Raw genomic sequence first — 17,956 nt, forward strand, 5'->3', positions numbered from 1 at the left:
CTTATTCGCCACCCACACTACGAGCTCCTATCTCTGAGTATAAGAGGCGTAGTGTGAGAGAGGCGTTTAGGAGTTGAGTTACACACGTACATATGTAGTCGACATATGTACGTATATATGTCACTTGTATATGTGTATATAAACAAAAAACACTGTACCCTGCCAGTAGCTGTGTGATTTTGTTTTGTATTTTTGAAGAAACAAATTTTCAAATGATCCTTACATGAATATTGAACACCTGCTTAAGTTTTGAAATGTAATTTTTTGTATTTATGAATTGTTGTGACTTTTTACATAAAAACGATAGAAAGTAGCCTATACCCGTCCCGAGGTTCCAAGCTATCTCGTCACCAATTTTCAGCCAGATCGGTTCAGCCGTTCTTCTGTTATAAATATAGACATAAGTTGCGAAATCGGGGACTATTTTGCAAAAAAAGTCCGCCATTAGGACCTTCCAGAACTAAAGGAATACCCTTTTTTACGTCTTTCCGTGCTGTGGTTGCGTAATGCACGGGCATACAACAAAGGCGTTTAATTTTTATATATAGTATGTATAAGATAAATTTTGTTGTTCGTTTTTAAATTCGTTTACTTTTGAAATTCGAATTATGAATTTTATGATAAATGTGTGTTTTAAAGATATGACAATATACTTGTCAAATAAGCGTAAAGAAAAATGAAATCTCAGATACTTATTTCATTTAGTTGAATACGCTTTAGGTATGGCATGGGTAAACTTGAAGATTTTGAGAAATTTTAGTTTAAAAAGCAAACAATTTATAGGATGTATTTTATTTTCGATTTATAATAAAATGTATACTTGTATTTTTTACTTGCATATCCTCTAACACTTCATTCTTTCTGCACATTTTATTCATATTAAATAGTGCATAAATAACTTTAAATCATAATTCAAGTTTTCCTTAAATCTCACTTATTTACCGAATGTAAAAGGGTTGCATTCCAAAAATTAGCAAGTATTTCTTGCAAATGAAGGAAAATAAAATAAAAAAAGAGAAGATTACACCCCAGATAAAGAAACCGTTATCGTTGATAGCGAATGAAAAATATTTCAGTATTTTCCCTATTCTGAGAAAGCGCGGTGTGATTAAGATTGTTGTTTTGAACCGCTCGAAGGCTGTCGTTTCGGAAAAAGTGAGGAGATCCCCGCGTTGGACCTACCAGGTTATATATTTGAACAGAAAAGATCTAAAGACATCGCATTGTTGAGCCGACCAGGGTCCATGGGTGTATTTTAAGCGCGGCCGAAGACCGACAATGCAGAAAGAAGTTGTAAAACCAAGAATGTTTTATTTATTTCCTACCATTGTGGTATAATCTGATTTATTTATTATTTATTTTAATATGTCCTGTAAATAAATATACAGACATACTAGAAAAATAAAGGGAAACTGACTGTTTAAGCCTTCGTCCCATTTTGTATAGATACATTTTAATTTACTTATGTGTACATTTCAACTCTAAATTAATTTTTATAGTATAGGAGGTAGATATTTACTTATACACCCAACTCTTTTTTTTTACACGGTAGATACGTTCTTCAGAAATCCATGTAAAAAAAAAACCGTGTAAAAAAAGAGGCGTTTCCTATAGTAAAATGGGGGATACGTTCCATGTCATCTCAAAACCGTTTAAGATGAAATAAAGAACTATATTTACTTCGAAAAACCGTGTAAAAAATGTTGAAAACTGTAAAATTTCAGATATGCATACAAATTGTATGTTCATATGGCATTTTATTGAGCATTAAAACTTAAAATACATAATTCATACAGGTGAAAAATTGGTAGATTAAGCAAAAAACAAAAGAAATCTGTTAATTCAGAATTAAGAACAGAAAAATTAGAATAGAAATAAAGAAAAAATACATACATACATACATAATTATTCGTCGTTACTTGATAACAAGCGCAATTGTTTGCGACGAACTGGACTAAAGTCGGTATCATCGCTGGAGATATCCATTTGAACAATGTAAATATCATGCGAACAAAATGTGTAGGTAAGAGTTATCGAATAAGTGGATTTCCCAGCTACTACTATGTAAGTATGTTCATTTCAACAATGGTGCTAAGTGTTGTAAACACAAACATAATTACAAGACAGTGATATTTAAACCCTACTAGATTAAAAGTTTTTTACAAAAAAAAAATTTTTTTTCATCCGTGTAACTTCAAATTCGTGTATAAAGAAACCGTGTAAAAAAAAGAGTTGGGTGTATTTTCGTAGTCCAGTGTTGCTATAGCGGTATGCAAATCAACATTTTGCGATGTGTCGTTGTAGCAGTTTGTTAGGTGTTGCATGGTTAGGGTATCATTACAGTTCATGATTCTTTTAAAAGTAGATATCCGTGCTTTAGTTTAGTATGGCCAAGATTCTCAAAACACGTTGCTGGTGTTTTGTCTTAAAATTCGATTTGCTGCCATGTTGATATATCTGATGCATAGTGTGCATCAATGAGCATTAATTTTATTTTTATATCCCCATTACACATTACAAGAAGGTAAATTAGGCGAATGCTGTGGTTGCGGCACGATATTAGTTGAAAATGTGCGAAATGATCACTAATAACCAATGCAGTATGAGATGGTGCATTATCGCACTTCTTTATTCAATAATTTCATACATAGTAAAAATCGAAAAATTCACTTTTAGAGCCTCTCAAAACGACGCGTATCTCAATTACTAATGAATATTTTGACATGAAATTTAGCATAGATGTCACTAACAGTACTTCCAACTTTCAGAAAAAAAAGAAAAATTTACCGATTCGAAAAACACGCGAAGTATAAATTAAAAATTCACCTTTCATGCTGGATGTACTCTGTTAAGTGGCAAAAAAGAGGTTTGCACATTCTTCTGTGGATGGTGATCAAATTGATGTAATCATTTCTGCGGAAATTCCTGATCCAGAGATAGATCCAGAATTATACGAAGTGGTGAACACCAATATGATTCATAGACTTCGCGTCAATCCCACTGCAGTTTGTTTGTCTGACAATAAATGCACGACAGAATATCCACGTGCTTTTCTTTCGGAAACGCAGACTGAAAATGATTGATGTCCACTGTATCGGCGTCGCTTACCAGACCATAACAGCAGAATGTTCGCATTCAATTTAGAAGAGTGAATATCGAAGTTGACAACACATGGATCGTACCATATTCACCATTTTTGTCTAATTTACGTTCAAAACTCATATTAGTGTTGAGACGTCACCAAAGAAAGCAACATGACGGTTATTGGTCTTGAACGAGATGAGATCAGCAAGTACCAAATTGGCCTATGCGTGAAATGCAATGAAGCGTTTTGTAAGATATTTACTTTCGCAATTCATGAACGTTTTTCCACCGTTGTGCATCTCGCAGTTCATTTGGAGGAGGCCAAAGAGTGTATTTCAACCCAGAGAATACAGTACAGCCAATGGAAACAGCGCCAACAACAAAATTTACGTTAACGAATTTTTTCTCAACTTCCGTCAGTGATCCGTTTGCGAGAACATTGCTCTATTCGGAAATGCCTTGATATTATACATGGAATGCTTCGTCGAAGAAAGCAAGGCCAAGCAGTAGATGAACATCCAGGTGCGTTCTCAACTAATGCATTATGTCTAATTTATACAATCCATCCGAGAAACGACGATTGCTTCTATTGATTAATGTACGCGATTCAACTTCATTTGAGTCATTGTGCATTGTGAATGGTATGGTCTGTGTATGTTTTTGAGAGGCACGCCAGCTATTACAATTGCTGGAACATGGTAATCACTGGAATCAAACGATGGACAATGCGATAGCTACTTCGCATGCCATTGAAGTTCGTACACTTTTCGCGATGATCATTTCGACATATCAGCCTTCAAATCCGCGTCAATTATGGGATACGAATAAAAATAACATTGCCGAAGACATTTTACATTGTATTCGCTAAGAATTCGAAATGGGCAAATTTCGGTTGATACTTCCAGTGGTTTGATATCAATTCCACCAGCCTTTGTCGATTCACTTCAATGAAAAATGAACTCATCACGAATGTTTACCTGAACATTGCTTGAGTGCACGTGCAATTTTAGTTTCCGAAATTGCCGATGTTAATGACTTAAACTGGAAGATTCAAAGTCAAATGCCGGGAGTTTTGCGCTTTTACAAATCGGTCGTTCGTCTTGACAGTGAAGACGAAGCCGTGAATTATCCGGTGGAATTTCTAAATTCCTTGGAGAGGTTTGATATGCCGCCGCATCATTTGCGACTCACAGTTAGATCTAACATTATTATGTTTTGCAATCTTCATTCGCCGAAACTGTGTAATGGAACCCGACTCATTGTGACACATCTATCGAATATAAGAGGGCAGAAGCTTGATTTTACAAATTCCTTTGAGCTCCACCATTTGCCATTTCAGTTCAAAGGTATTCAGTTTCCAGTGAAAATTGTATTTGCGATGACAATCAACAGAACAGAAGGATAGTCGCTAGAAGTGTGTGACATAAACATGGAAATACCATCTTTTTCACACGGCCAGCTATACGTGGCGTGTCACGAGTTGGAAAACCATTTTCTCTTTACATTTACGCACTGGAAAAGAAACCAAAAAATGTTGTACTATATCAAGCTGCGTTACATTGAAAAAATGTATTAAAATCGCAAATAAATGATTTTCAATTATATTGCGTTGACTTTCATTTTATTTTAAAACACATAATTTCACGCCTGCGGGGTCAGCTATATTTATTTTCCCTGTATTTATTCGTAATATATCATGGATTGAAACAAATATTAGAAAAAATAGTTTTTCTTTATCATTTGTTTATTCGTTTTTCTACAAAATGTCACAGACTACTAGCGGCATTCTTGCTATCTTCATAGTATCTTATTCTAATTGAAACACATTCCCCGACATCGACAGTTTTTGCTTCCATGGCTTCTCATAACCGCGACTGTATTACGGACTTGCGCCAATTTTCGTGAAACCGCGTTGCTCCAGCTCTTTTTTAAGTTGTGGAATTTTCAAATTGTTTATCTCCTTGGTAATTTATTTGACAATAACAATTGTGGAATCTTTAAATTGTTTAACTTTGCCATTTTGGAATAATAATCTCCTTGGGAATTTATTTGAAATTACATTTTTAACACCAATTGTAACAGAGTTCTCAGTAAAGCGTCTACCTTTTAACTCACTCTTGAATTCGGTCACTGGATTGTTAAATAAGAGTTTCGAGGTTCCCTACTTTTTTTAAAGAAATCACACAGAAACTTCAAATTTATTTTGCGGTATGCTTGTTTTAACATTTATTTATTGAATATTATCTGTTTCAAAGATGGAACGGCCAAAGACGTGAGATTATTATTAATCACGGACTTTAATTTAAGGCATCAAATAGTCGGTATTCATAGCGCGATAATGGTCCCATTGACGGTTACGTTTTCCGTTCTCACAACAGTCGAGTCTACGTAACTGGAACGAACCCGGACTTTTATCCGGCCAAGCACTGTCAACTCGCAGACTTTTGCCGCTATATCAACAACGGTTACGTTCTCACCGGCATCATATTTGAAGAAGTATGGACCGATGATTACACCGGCCCGCAAACCACAGCAAACCGTTTTTTTCTGGATGAATTGGCAGCCATTGAATTTCTTTAAGTTGGTCTTCATCGCAAATGCGGTATTGTTGCTTGAGGAATACTTTAGTATATCGTCCCAAAATTTCGAGAATAAAATGGGTATGGTCGGATAGGAAAGGTTCTCCAGATCACTAATATATATAGTTATAGCCGCAGGAAACTTAAAATTTTCGACATTTTTGCGTTTAAAGTTGAAAATTACTACTATTTGAATTACGTATTTTTACGATTTAAAATAAATTTTACAATTATATTTTTATTTTTATGTTCACTAACACTTCACTAATTCATATGCACTAATTTTTTATTATATAGTGCAAAAATAGTTGTATATCAATATTAAATTTATTGCTAAAATCTATTTATTTAACAACAACTAAAGGGTTGCAGTCTGTCAAATAATCAGAGCTGCCTTATCGACATCTTTTGTAAATGAACTAAAAGAAATAAAGAAAATAGATAAAACTCCAAAAGGGTTTTTGCTGTTGTCTATCGCAAAAAATCTTTTTATTACCCGCCAAAGGGATGTGTCAAGTTTTTTTTCGCGTAGAACTCCTTATTGCGTTAAGGGGATAAACCAGTGTGACGCATGAAAAATTAGGCGATTTTCGTGAATTCTTTTAAAAGAAAGTACTAGATTGAATGTTTCGACGTTCTATGGACGTAATAAAGTATATTTTTAGCTATATCAAAATTTTTAGTTACAAAAATATTGAAAAATAACGGAGTTATCTGCTGTCTGCGGAAGTGCCGAAAAAAGGTGTCTCAACTGCTGGCCTGATTCCGGTCGAATGAGTAGCTGAAACGAAAAAATTCAAAATGTTCATTAAACTTAAATATATTTTCTATACAATGAACTACGATCTTTGAAAAATATCAAAAATTAAGAAAATGGCGTAATTAAAAAAAAAAATCGTTTTAAGTTTCACTTATATATATTTGCTCCTCTGAGCGGTCGCTGTTTAGAACACTGCCATTTAAAAACTATTCAAGATACGACCTTGCCGATTTCACAGGATAGTTTTGAATATATAAACTATCGAAAAAGCAAAAAAATTTTTTTTGAAAGTGTCACACTGGTATAGCCCTTTAGCGGCCTTTGACCGCGCTTCAAAAAAATAACCCTGGTCGGTCCAACACCGGGGTTGGCGGCCTTCGGCGGCGCTTCAAAAAAGTAACCTTGGTCAGTCCAACACCTGGGTGTGTAAAATTTTTCTTCGCGCAAAACTCTTATTTGCGTTGGCGGCCTTCGGCTGCGAGTTAATTTTTATTAAGTAAAAATTATTCAAAGGAAAATGATTTTGAGCTGCACCGAAACGTGTACTCTTTATTAAAACTCTTAAGACTAATTTAATACACGGCTTTTATTTCGATTTATACTAACTAGTTGTTTACTTATTACTATTTTGTTTAGATACAGATCTATGTATATTATATTATTTATTTAATTTTGTTTACATATACATATATTGTTTGCTTAGATACATTTCCTTTGTTCCAACTCAAGGTGGTTTTGATGCATTTTCTTTTATTTTATTTTGATACATTCTGATTATATCATAAGGAATACGCTCCTTATCTCTCCCCATTTGTTAAAATGAAATGTCCTCATTTCAAAATTTCTAGGCTTGAAGTCGGCGTATAATTATTAATCATTGTATGTGTTTGATTTATTTTTATACCCTGAACAGGGTATATTAAGTTTGTCACGAAGTTTGTAACACCCAGAACGAATCGTCGGAGACCCTATAAAGTATATACATATATAAATGATCAGTATGTTGAGCCGAGTCGATTTAGCCATGTCCGTCTGTCTGTCTGTATATATACGAACTAGTCCCTCAGTTTTTAAGATATCGTTTTGAATCTTTGCAAACGTCATTTTCACTTCAAGAAGCTGCTCATTTGTCGGAACGGCCGATATCGGACCACTATAACATATAGCTGCCATACAAACTGAAGGATCGGAATCAAATGCTTGTATGGAAAACTTTCACATTTGACAAGATATATTCACGAAATTTGGAACATATTATTTTCTAAGGCAACAATGTAATCTCCGAAGAAATTGTTCAGATCGGTTAACTATAGCATTTAGCTGCCATACAAACTGAACGATCAGAATCAAGTTCTTGTATGGACAACTTTCACATTTGACAAGATATATTCACGAAATTTGGAACATATTATTTTCTAAGGCAACAATGTAATCTCCGAAGAAATTGTTCAGATCGGTTAACTATAGCATTTAGCTGCCATACAAACTGAACGATCAGAATCAAGTTCTTGTATGGACAACTTTCACATTTGACAAGATATATTCACGAAATTTGGAACATATTATTTTCTAAGGCAACAATGTAATCTCCGAAAAAATTGTGCAGATCGGTTAACTATAGCATATAGCTTCCATACAAGCTGAACGATCGGAAACATGTTCTTGTATGGACAACTTTCACATTTGACAAGATATATTAACGAAATTTAGTATATGATGTTTTCTTTGCTCTTATAATTTAGTTTTGAATTGGCGTTAATTTTTTAGAATTCAACAACCATTTTCCTCTTTGGCTTGCAATGTTTTTGGTGCCTTTTTTTTTGGAATTATTACCTGTGTTTGTGGAATTTTTCACTTTTCGACTGAGGATAATATTTGTGCAAAATCCTCTTGTTGCTTATTTATAATAACCATCAATGCAATTACTTGTGCGAGGAGTTGGGCTACCTTTGCTTCTTCTTAATGGTTGATTTACTGTAGTGTTTCAGAATTTTTCAGGACCTATACTTTTTTACCTTGTTCCACTTTTTTTTGGAATTGTCGCTGTCCGCTGTTTCAGGGTCTGTTGTAAATCTTGCTGAATTCGTCGCTGTCCGTTTTTTCAGGATCTGCTGTTGATTCATTCTGGAAGTATTGTCCGCTGTTACAGGGTTTATACTTCTATCCACTACCATTTGTTTCTGCACTTTTGTCAGGCATTTAGTGCTGGAAGTACTACTTCCTGTGGAATTTTTTGTTTTATTAATTTCGGAATAAGATCTCACTTTTTGAATAACAAATAAATTTGCCGTCCCGGTGGAGCCCCCAATTCATTTTTACATTAAGTAAAAATGAGTCAAAAGAATATATTTTGAGCTGCACCGAATTGTGTACTCTTTATTTATACTCTTAAGACTAACTTATTACATGTTTCTTACTTCTATTTATACTAACTAGTACATATTTTTACTTATTACTAGTTGATAGTTTGTTTAAATACAGAATGTATTATTTGTTTAGGTTTGTTTACATATATATTGTTTGCTTAGATACATTTGCTTCAAAAAATAACCCTGGTCGGACCAGAATCTTCGACGACAGGCTTTCCGGAGCCATCGTGGTGGAAATGGAAACTGTATCGGGTCCATAAAATGCACAAATTTTATTGGCGGCTTGAGATGTAGTTTTGCCTTTATCGTAGTAGTACCGTAAAATATGCCGTATTTTCTCTTTATTTTGCTCCATGTTTGCGACGCTATAACTCACGAACGACTTAAAAGAAACGACAATCAATCAAACACGTGTTAGCGCGTGAAATGAGCTTTCCAAAAAGGTATAGCATGACCCGATGCGACGATAAAACTAGAACTACGCGCTTTCAGCGTCAACTAGCGAAAATACCGCAAGACTTTGTTGACAACCTCTTATATATGTGGCCGTGTGAAAAACATAGCATTTCCAGGTTTATGTCACACACTTCTAGCGACTATCCTTCTGTCCTGTTGATTGTCATCGCAAATGCAATTTTCCCTGGAAACTAAATACGTTTGAACTGAAATGGCAAATCGTGGAACTCCAAAGGAATCCGTAGAATCAAGCATTCTGCCCCCTTGTATTCGATAGATGTGTCACAATCAGTCGGGTTCCATTACACAGTTTCGGCGCATCAAGATTGCGAAACATAATAATGACAGATCTTTGATACGCAAATGAAGCGGCGGCATACCAAGCCTCTCCAAGGAATTTAGAAATTCTACTGGATAATTCATGTCTTCGTCTTCATCCGGAAAATGACTTTAAATCTTCCAGTTTAAGTCATTAACATCGGTATGTTTGGAAGCTAAATTTGTGAACCTAAGCAATCGTAGTTACGATAGTGGCCAATGTTTAGATAACTATTCGTGATGAGTTCATTTTTCATTGAAGTGAGTCGACAAAAGGCTGGTGAAATTGATATCAAACCACTGGAAGTATCAACCGAAATTTGCCCATTTCGAATTCTTAGCGAATACAATGTAAAATGTCTTCGGCAATGTTATTTTTGTTCGTATCCCATAATTGACGCGGATTTGAAGGCTGATATGTCGAAATGATCATTGCAAAAAGTGTACGAACTTCAATGGCATGCGAAGTAGCTATCGCATCGTCCATCGTTTGATTCCAGTGATTACCATGTTCCAGCAATTGTAATAGCTGGCATACCTCTCAAAAAGATGCACAGACCATACCATTCACAATACACAATGACTCAAATGAAGTTGAATCGCGTACATTAATCAATAGAAGCAATCGTCGTTTTTCGGATGGATTGTATACATTAGACATAATGCATTTGTTGAGAACGCACCTGGATGTCCATCTACTGTTTGGCCTTGCTTTCTTCGACGAAGCATTCCATGTATAATATCAAGGCATTTCCGAATAGAGCAATGTTCTCGGAAACGGATCACTGACGGAAGTTGAGAAAAAACTCGTTAACGTAAATTTTGTTGTTGGCGCTGTTTCCATTTGCTGTACTGTATTCTCTGGGTTGAAATATACTCTTTGGCCTCCTCCAAATGAACTGCAAGATGCACAACAGTCGGGAAACGTTCATGAATTGCAAAAGTAAATATCTTTCAAAACGCTTCATTGCAGTTCACGCATCGACCAATTTGATACTTGCTGATCTCATCTCGTTCAAAGCCAATAACCGCCATGTTGCTTTCTTTGGTGACGTACTTGCAAACGTATTTGATCGATTTCACCAAACTGCAATACTCTACATTGATATGAGTTTTGAATGTGAATTAGACAACAGTGGCGAATATGGTACGATCCATTTGTTGTCATCTTCAATATTCACACCTCTAAATTTAATGCTGAATATTCTGCCATTGTCGTTTGGTGAGCGTCGCCGATAGAATGGGTATTCAACCTTTCCAGTTTGCGTTTCCGAAAGGAATATATTGTTTCGTGCATTTATTGTCAGACATACAAACCGAAGTGCGATTGTGGTATCCACAAGGTCCATGCACCATTTTGGTTTTCACCACTTCGTATAATTCTGGATTTATCTCTGTATCAGGAATTTCCGCAGAAATGATTTCTTCAATTTCCAAAGTAGAATCTGTGCTTGGGCCAAACCATTTTCTTGCCACCCAACAGAGTACATCCAGCATCTAACAGCACCATATGTACAATGCTTCAAGATAAAGTTCATCAAACATCGTAGCTCTTGCTTGAAAAGTCGTGCTGTGACGATCGCTTACTAATTGACCGCGATTCATAAACCCAACTTATTTTTATATATAAGATAATGCTAAGATACCACTGAAGTTACAAAATGTATCAACGTATGTAGATTAAATTGTGAATAAATTCAATCAGATCCGTAACTGAAAGTAATTATTATTTTTATGCTAGAATTCGAGAATTCGTGTTAAAAATTTGCTGGGCTTCTTTTTTTGATTTATTGACGAACACAACTTTAAGTGATTAATGACGCAGGGGTTAGTTTAGTTGCTTCATACACAAATTTGTTAAGATATGATTAATCAAGATTGGTATGCTATACCATAAGAGAGGTGGACAAATTTTTCAAGAAGACGTATCGCAAGCGTTCGTCCGCATTAGGAAAAATACTTGGCGAACAACTTATGAAGTTATGTGAAACAAGATGGGTTCAACGGCTCGATTCAGTTATCCAATTTGCCGCAAAATTGTCGTTGATCGTCAAAGCCTTTTTTTTGGACTTTTTTTCTACCTTTGGGAAAATCCCTTAAGTACAAAGTTTTACGAATTCAAATTAATTTTTGCTGGTGTGTTTTTGTCTCTTGCCTCTAAAATACATATTTAAACATAATTAATGAGCCCATAGCAAATTTTTTCACATACATATATAAATACTTAGAAATGCCCCGTTTTTTAATTCCGCAACTCACTCATCAGCGGATATATTTCGACAAATATTGTCGATTTTGTGATGATATCGAAATTGGCGCCTCCTATTGGAAATCTTAAAATTATAAAAATTAAGAACTTTTAATTCAGATATCTTAAAAACCATGTATTTTATTCTGGAAAACTTCCTCTTACAGCTCATAACTGTTTAAAATCCCGATTCGAATATTTATTTTAGATATTTAGTAGAACAGTCAATTTATCGGATACTAAATTTAAAATTAACTAATGTGTTTTGTTTTAGGACGGAGATAGATTTTGGCGAATGCCTGAATGCTATGTACGAGGTAGTACTATAAAATACTTGAGGATCCCAGATGAAGTAATTGATATGGTAAAGGATGATGCACAGGCTAAAACAAGAAATCGGTCTGAAATCAATAAAGCACGTGTAAGTGGTGGAGTTCAAAATCAGAATGTGAGGGGACAGGTTCGATCACGTTATAAGAATGGGCAGCAAAATGGAGCGAAAAATGTTTTGCGTGGACAATCAAGTCGGCCTCTTTCTCAAATTGCTGCCAATAAAAATAGAAAATGAACATTTTTAGATGCATTTTGAAATTATTTCATTAATTAAAATTGTTATGTAAAGAGGTGGTGGTATCGTTATTTAGGGACTCATTTCAGGTTACGTCGTGATCAAGTTTGCATATGTATTGGAATAATCTGCTGGATTGACACCAACAAAGCCTTTAACGAGGAAAGAGTAACCGCTTTGTTGTATATGGCTGTCAGCTGTCATTGTTGTTGTAGCGGCAGGAAACATTCCTGAAATAATTTCGAGGCATGGTGCCGAGTTGGCAGTCCTTGACCAGATAAAATCCGTATCCGCTCCGGTTACTTAGACAGGACTGTCGTGGGTAACTGAGTAGGAAGGTGTACAATTGTATATGAGTTTTAGAGTGCGAATTGATTTACCAAAATTTATTTCTAAGATTCCTTTATAAATACTATATGCAAACGGATTTTGCGCATAATATTAACATCGTTTCACATCCTTTCGCTGTGAAATATTTTGTAATAATTTATAGTGTCTCGGCTTGTTTTTTAGATGTTACTTTCTAAAAAAAAACGTATATAAAATCAAGAACAAAAAAAAAATATTTTGCGCATTGGTTTTACCTAATATATTCGAGTTCTATAAACAAGTATGTATTTGCTTTTTTATCAATAACAGCGTTCGTATCTTTGACTTTTAATATACATACAAAAATACCACGTCTCATAAATTTTGAAGATTTCAGTGATTTAATATGAGACTTAAATCTATCAACAAATGAAGTAGAGTTTTCGGTATCGCTGTTAAAACAATTTATCACTTTTTTTGATAGCTCAACAAAAAGTCTAAAAGATGTTTTACTACACAATGGGAACAAATTCCATTTATTACATTGACATACTCCGTATATCTCAAAGAAAATTACGACAGTATTAAAATGATATTGACTGCACTTAATTATATGAACTACTTGTGGTAAGTAAATGGAGACTTCAAGATGGTGTGTTTTTTGACTGAAATGCAAGTTGGGTATGTTAAATACTCCTATTATCTCACTCTCTGGGATAGTGGAATGATGCTGAAAACTACCGCTAAAAACATTGCCCGTGATGTACCGATTACGAATTGGAAAATGCAATATTAAATGATAGATAATTGTCGGTCTTAATTCTACATTAATACATTAATACTATGACTCCCAAGCTTTCAAATATTTGAAGAAGCGAAAATAAAAGCTGTAATCTTTATAGGGCCTCAAGTACAGAAAATTTTAATTGTAATAAATTTCTGAATTCACTTTCGATATATAACTTTTAATACACAAAAGCAAATTCAGAATTATTTTTTATTCTCATTGTTATCTTGAGGTATAAAAGTACAAAACAAGGTATGTTCAGTCCGTGTTCAAAAATTCTGTACACCAGTGTAAATTAATATTACGACCAAAAATTTAGCTTTATAATAAAGGCAAATGTTTGCTAATGTGTTTAAAAAATCATTTCTAGCAAGTGACCGTCGCGGCTGAATCGAATAAATTTCAGACGGGACGCCCACTTTTTGCATTGAAATTGAGGCCACATGTCAGCAATAAAGCACTGAATATTCACCTTCAAGGCGGCAAATGGTAACAAATTACACATTTATAAAAAAAATAAATATAAACTTAATAAAAATTATTATATATTTTTGTAACGAGATTCAGGAGATTAGCTTTATGATTAGGAGTAAGAAAACTAACAAGCAATGTCAATTAATACCTGAGACAGAAATATAGTAACACTACCATACATGGTACAAATACCATATGTGTGCCTCCAAATACCAGCAAAATACCATATGAGCAGGGATGGGCACCATCACAATCAAACAAGCATCACAAAATGAGATTGTGTTAGTGCGCTTACTGTGGGACCAAGCGTACCAGCAACCAAAAATAATCAGTCTGCTTGCAGATGTCGAACGAGCAGGTCTATGTCGCACGAAGCCGCAATGCTACGAATACGTATGTATATACATATGCACATTTTTAAGAATATGTGCATAAACCATTGAATATAAAATATAATTATTTTTCATTTCAAGCAAGAATAAAATTTAAGTTATTAGTTAATTATAAATTAGTAATCTAATTCATTTAAAAACTTAAAAATAAATTAAATTTGTATATGAAAAGAAAATATAAATCTATATTTGAATTCATCGAATATTTGAAATATATAACGAAACTTCAATAAAGTTTTTTGGTCTTCCATGTTTATACTCGCATATGTGTTCATTTACAGAGAGCTGCAACGGGTATATCATTTTCGTGCACACTCGAATGTCCATTCTGATTTTGTTTGATCAAACTTTTCAGTATGAATACATGTATTGATCGCTAGGAGATATGTTCAAAACGAACGAGCCTTTCGCGACACTCGAACCACAAGCATATCTGTTTGTTTTAATAGAGTGCCGAGTTGACACTCGTTTGTGAACGAGCTGAAACTCTAACCCGATCGTATTGAATGTGATCGAGTTACACACGAGTGTGCACAAAATTTGACAATATGTATGTGTGTAATAGGCAGTCATGCTATTATTGCGTAGTGATTGTCAACGGTTAGTGGTTTTGTTTGTTTTGTTTACTTTTTATAATTCATAATGACAACAATAGAAAATTCGGTTTGTGAGAACATTTCCAATGGCACCTACACCTTGCCTGGTAGGCGCAAAGGCCGAAGTTTCGTCTGGAACGTTCTGTCGGAAATATTAAAGCCAGATGAAACTGTAGTAGAAGGTTTCGTTTACTGTCGCTCTTGTTTAAAAGTGTTAAAATATTGCAAAGGTCAGACATCTAATCTGGTTCGTCACCCATGCTGTAAGAAAATAAAAGAGGGTCAACAGTTAAAAACTGTCACAGCGTCAGATAAAAACGAGACCATTGAAAGATGTGCATCGTGGATTATTGAAGACTGCCGGCCATTTTCGGCAGTGCAAGGTTCTGGCTTCTCGAAACTGGTAAAATTCTTTATTAAGATCGGTGCAACTTATGGCGAGAACGTTGATGTAGAAAATTTGCTACCTAACGCAACAACAATTTCCCGCAAAGTCCAAAAGTACGCAAGTGAAAAAAAAAGAACTTAAAGATGAAATAAATAGCATTGTGACCAGCGGTGGAGCTTCAGCTACAATCGACATGTGGACGGAAAGCGGAACTTCTTAGGCGTCACCTTCCACTACCAAAAAGACCTAAAATTTTATGATATGGTGCTGGGTATGAAAACCATGGATTTTCAGAGATCTACGCGTGATTATATCTTTAAGAAGCTTGATGATTTGTTTAAGGAATATGGAGTTCAGAATATGGATACAGTTAAATTTACTACTGACAGGGGAAGTAATATGTTAAAAGCATTGCAAAAAAATATACGCATAAACTGCAGCAGCCATCTATTTTCCAATGTTTTGGATAAGTCGTTCGCGGACACAAAAGAGCTGACAGATGTCTTAGAGTCTTGCAAAAAAATTGTAAAATATTTTAAAAAAGCAAATTTACAGCATTTACTACCCACTTCATTGAAAGCCCAATGTCCAATGTCTCGGTGGAATTCCCACTACGGAATGATTAAATCCATAATTGACAATTGGTTTGAAATTAACAACGTTCTAATTGATAACGGAGAAAGCCAACGATTGCTACACGTTAATATACCGATTTTAAAAGTCTTGTTTGAATTGTGCAAGGATTTTGAAACTGTGTTCAAGAAATTACAACTTTGTAGTTCTCCATCGCTGTGTTATGTTTTTACATCTATTTTAAAAATAAAAAGTATTTGCGAACCGAATAGTGATGACATAGCTGCAATATCGATGTTGAAAGCGAATATTAAACAAAAAATTGAGGAAGTATGGGTCGCCAATTTAAGTATATGGCATAAAGCTGCATGCTTTTTGTACCCGCCTGCTATAAACACGCAGTCAGATGACTTACATTGTATAAAGAATTTTTGCATTTCTCAAATTCAATATAATACACCAACTTCTACACAATCATCGTCTGTGTTATTGACGGAAAACGACTCCGTAAGCCCAACCACTCCCGTTTCTGCTTCGACATCACGTTTTTCTTTTAATGAAAGTGACTTAGAACAAAGTCAGTCAAGTTTCCCAGCTACGAATTCCAATAAAAGCAATGATGCATTCTTTTTCTCAAATTTGCTTAAGCCATCTGTCTCAAATACCACAGAAAACCCTGAAGACGAAGTAGAAAGATATAGCAAGGAAGTAGTTGAGATGACTGAAGCTTTCAATTTGATGGAGTGGTGGCAAATAAATCAGAAGAAATACCCTCATTTATCAAAACTTGCATGTCAGATTCATTCAATGCCAGCTAGCAGTGCAGCGGCTGAGAGATCTTTTTCTTTAGCTGGCAACATAATATCAGAAAAAAGAAATAGACTGGGACCCGGATCGGTAGACAGCTTGTTGTTCTTAAATTCGTACTATAAAAACTATACTGATTAAAAATTATAAAACTTAACACGATCTCATAAGTTTTTTAACTAATAATATAATGTATTTCTGTTATTTATTATTTTTTTCTTGAAATTTATGTTTTAAAAAAATCAAAATATTTAAGAAATATTTAAGTGCAATGAAATGTTTGTTTTTTATTTATAATGTGTTAATTAATAAATAAAATAAGTTTTGAGTGAATTCTATTCTTTAATTGAATTATTATTATTTAATATGTAATATGTACATACATACATACGTCTAATTCAACAAACGAAGCTAAGACAGAACGCGACATCCCGACGCCAACAAACATACATATGTGTGTACGTATGTTTATCTATTATTCTTTGGTCTTCGAGTGCCACTCGAGTGTGTTGATCACAATCAACACGTGCACGACACACCCGAAAATATAATATACACAAAATCCGAGTTTGCTGCTTGAACCCGAGGCTGCTCTCTGGTGGACACTCGCTTGTGATCGTTTTGAAGAGAGTATGATCAAACAGACTCGAACACACAGAAAGCAGCTGCCGGGTGTGCCACTCGATCGAACCCATTGCTGCCGAGTGTGGCGCTCGCTCGTGCTCGATTTTTAATGAGGGTGATCGAACAGGGTCGAACACACCCAATGCAGCTCTCTGTTCATTTATATACGGCATACAACTCGTGCGCATCAACCTGCTCAGTTCAACTTCTGATTGCAGACTGATTTTAACATCGCTTTGTTCCATCGTAAGTGCTCGTTTTACGCTCTTCGCTTGTGCGTGTTAGTGACAATCGGTGTGTGTACGTATACGATAGCTTACGCTCTTTTAGCACCTGCTAAGACTTTGCCCATGCCTGCATATGAGCAATGTAGTATTTTGCTGGTAATACCTGAGACAGACATGTAGTAACAATACCATATATAGTACAAATACCACATGTGTGTCACCAAATACCAGCAAAATACCATATGAACAATGTAGTATTTTGCTGGTAACAATACTATGCTGTTTCATTGTGGTATTTGTATAAACACAGCTAAAAAAACAGGTAACAAACTTTGCTAAAAGCTGTTGCACAAAAGCTCTTTGAAATATTCTGTCAAAATTACTTAAAAAATTAATT

At 34.8% G+C, this 17,956-nt stretch overlaps 1 long non-coding RNA gene across 1 annotated transcript; it reads right to left on the bottom strand.

The window, feature by feature from the left end:
- Positions 1–6,283: 6,283 nt before the first annotated feature.
- On the bottom strand, positions 6,284–17,665 carry LOC126765016 (uncharacterized). Its single transcript, XR_007668232.1, has 2 exons — positions 17,100–17,665; positions 6,284–6,444 (listed from the first exon to the last, which is right to left on the bottom strand). It is a non-coding gene; the product is annotated as an uncharacterized LOC126765016 (long non-coding RNA).
- Between the last annotated feature and the right edge of the window lie 291 nt (positions 17,666–17,956).

Source organism: Bactrocera neohumeralis, unplaced genomic scaffold, assembly GCF_024586455.1.
Source record: "Bactrocera neohumeralis isolate Rockhampton unplaced genomic scaffold, APGP_CSIRO_Bneo_wtdbg2-racon-allhic-juicebox.fasta_v2 cluster10, whole genome shotgun sequence".
NCBI lineage: Eukaryota > Metazoa > Arthropoda > Insecta > Diptera > Tephritidae > Bactrocera > Bactrocera neohumeralis.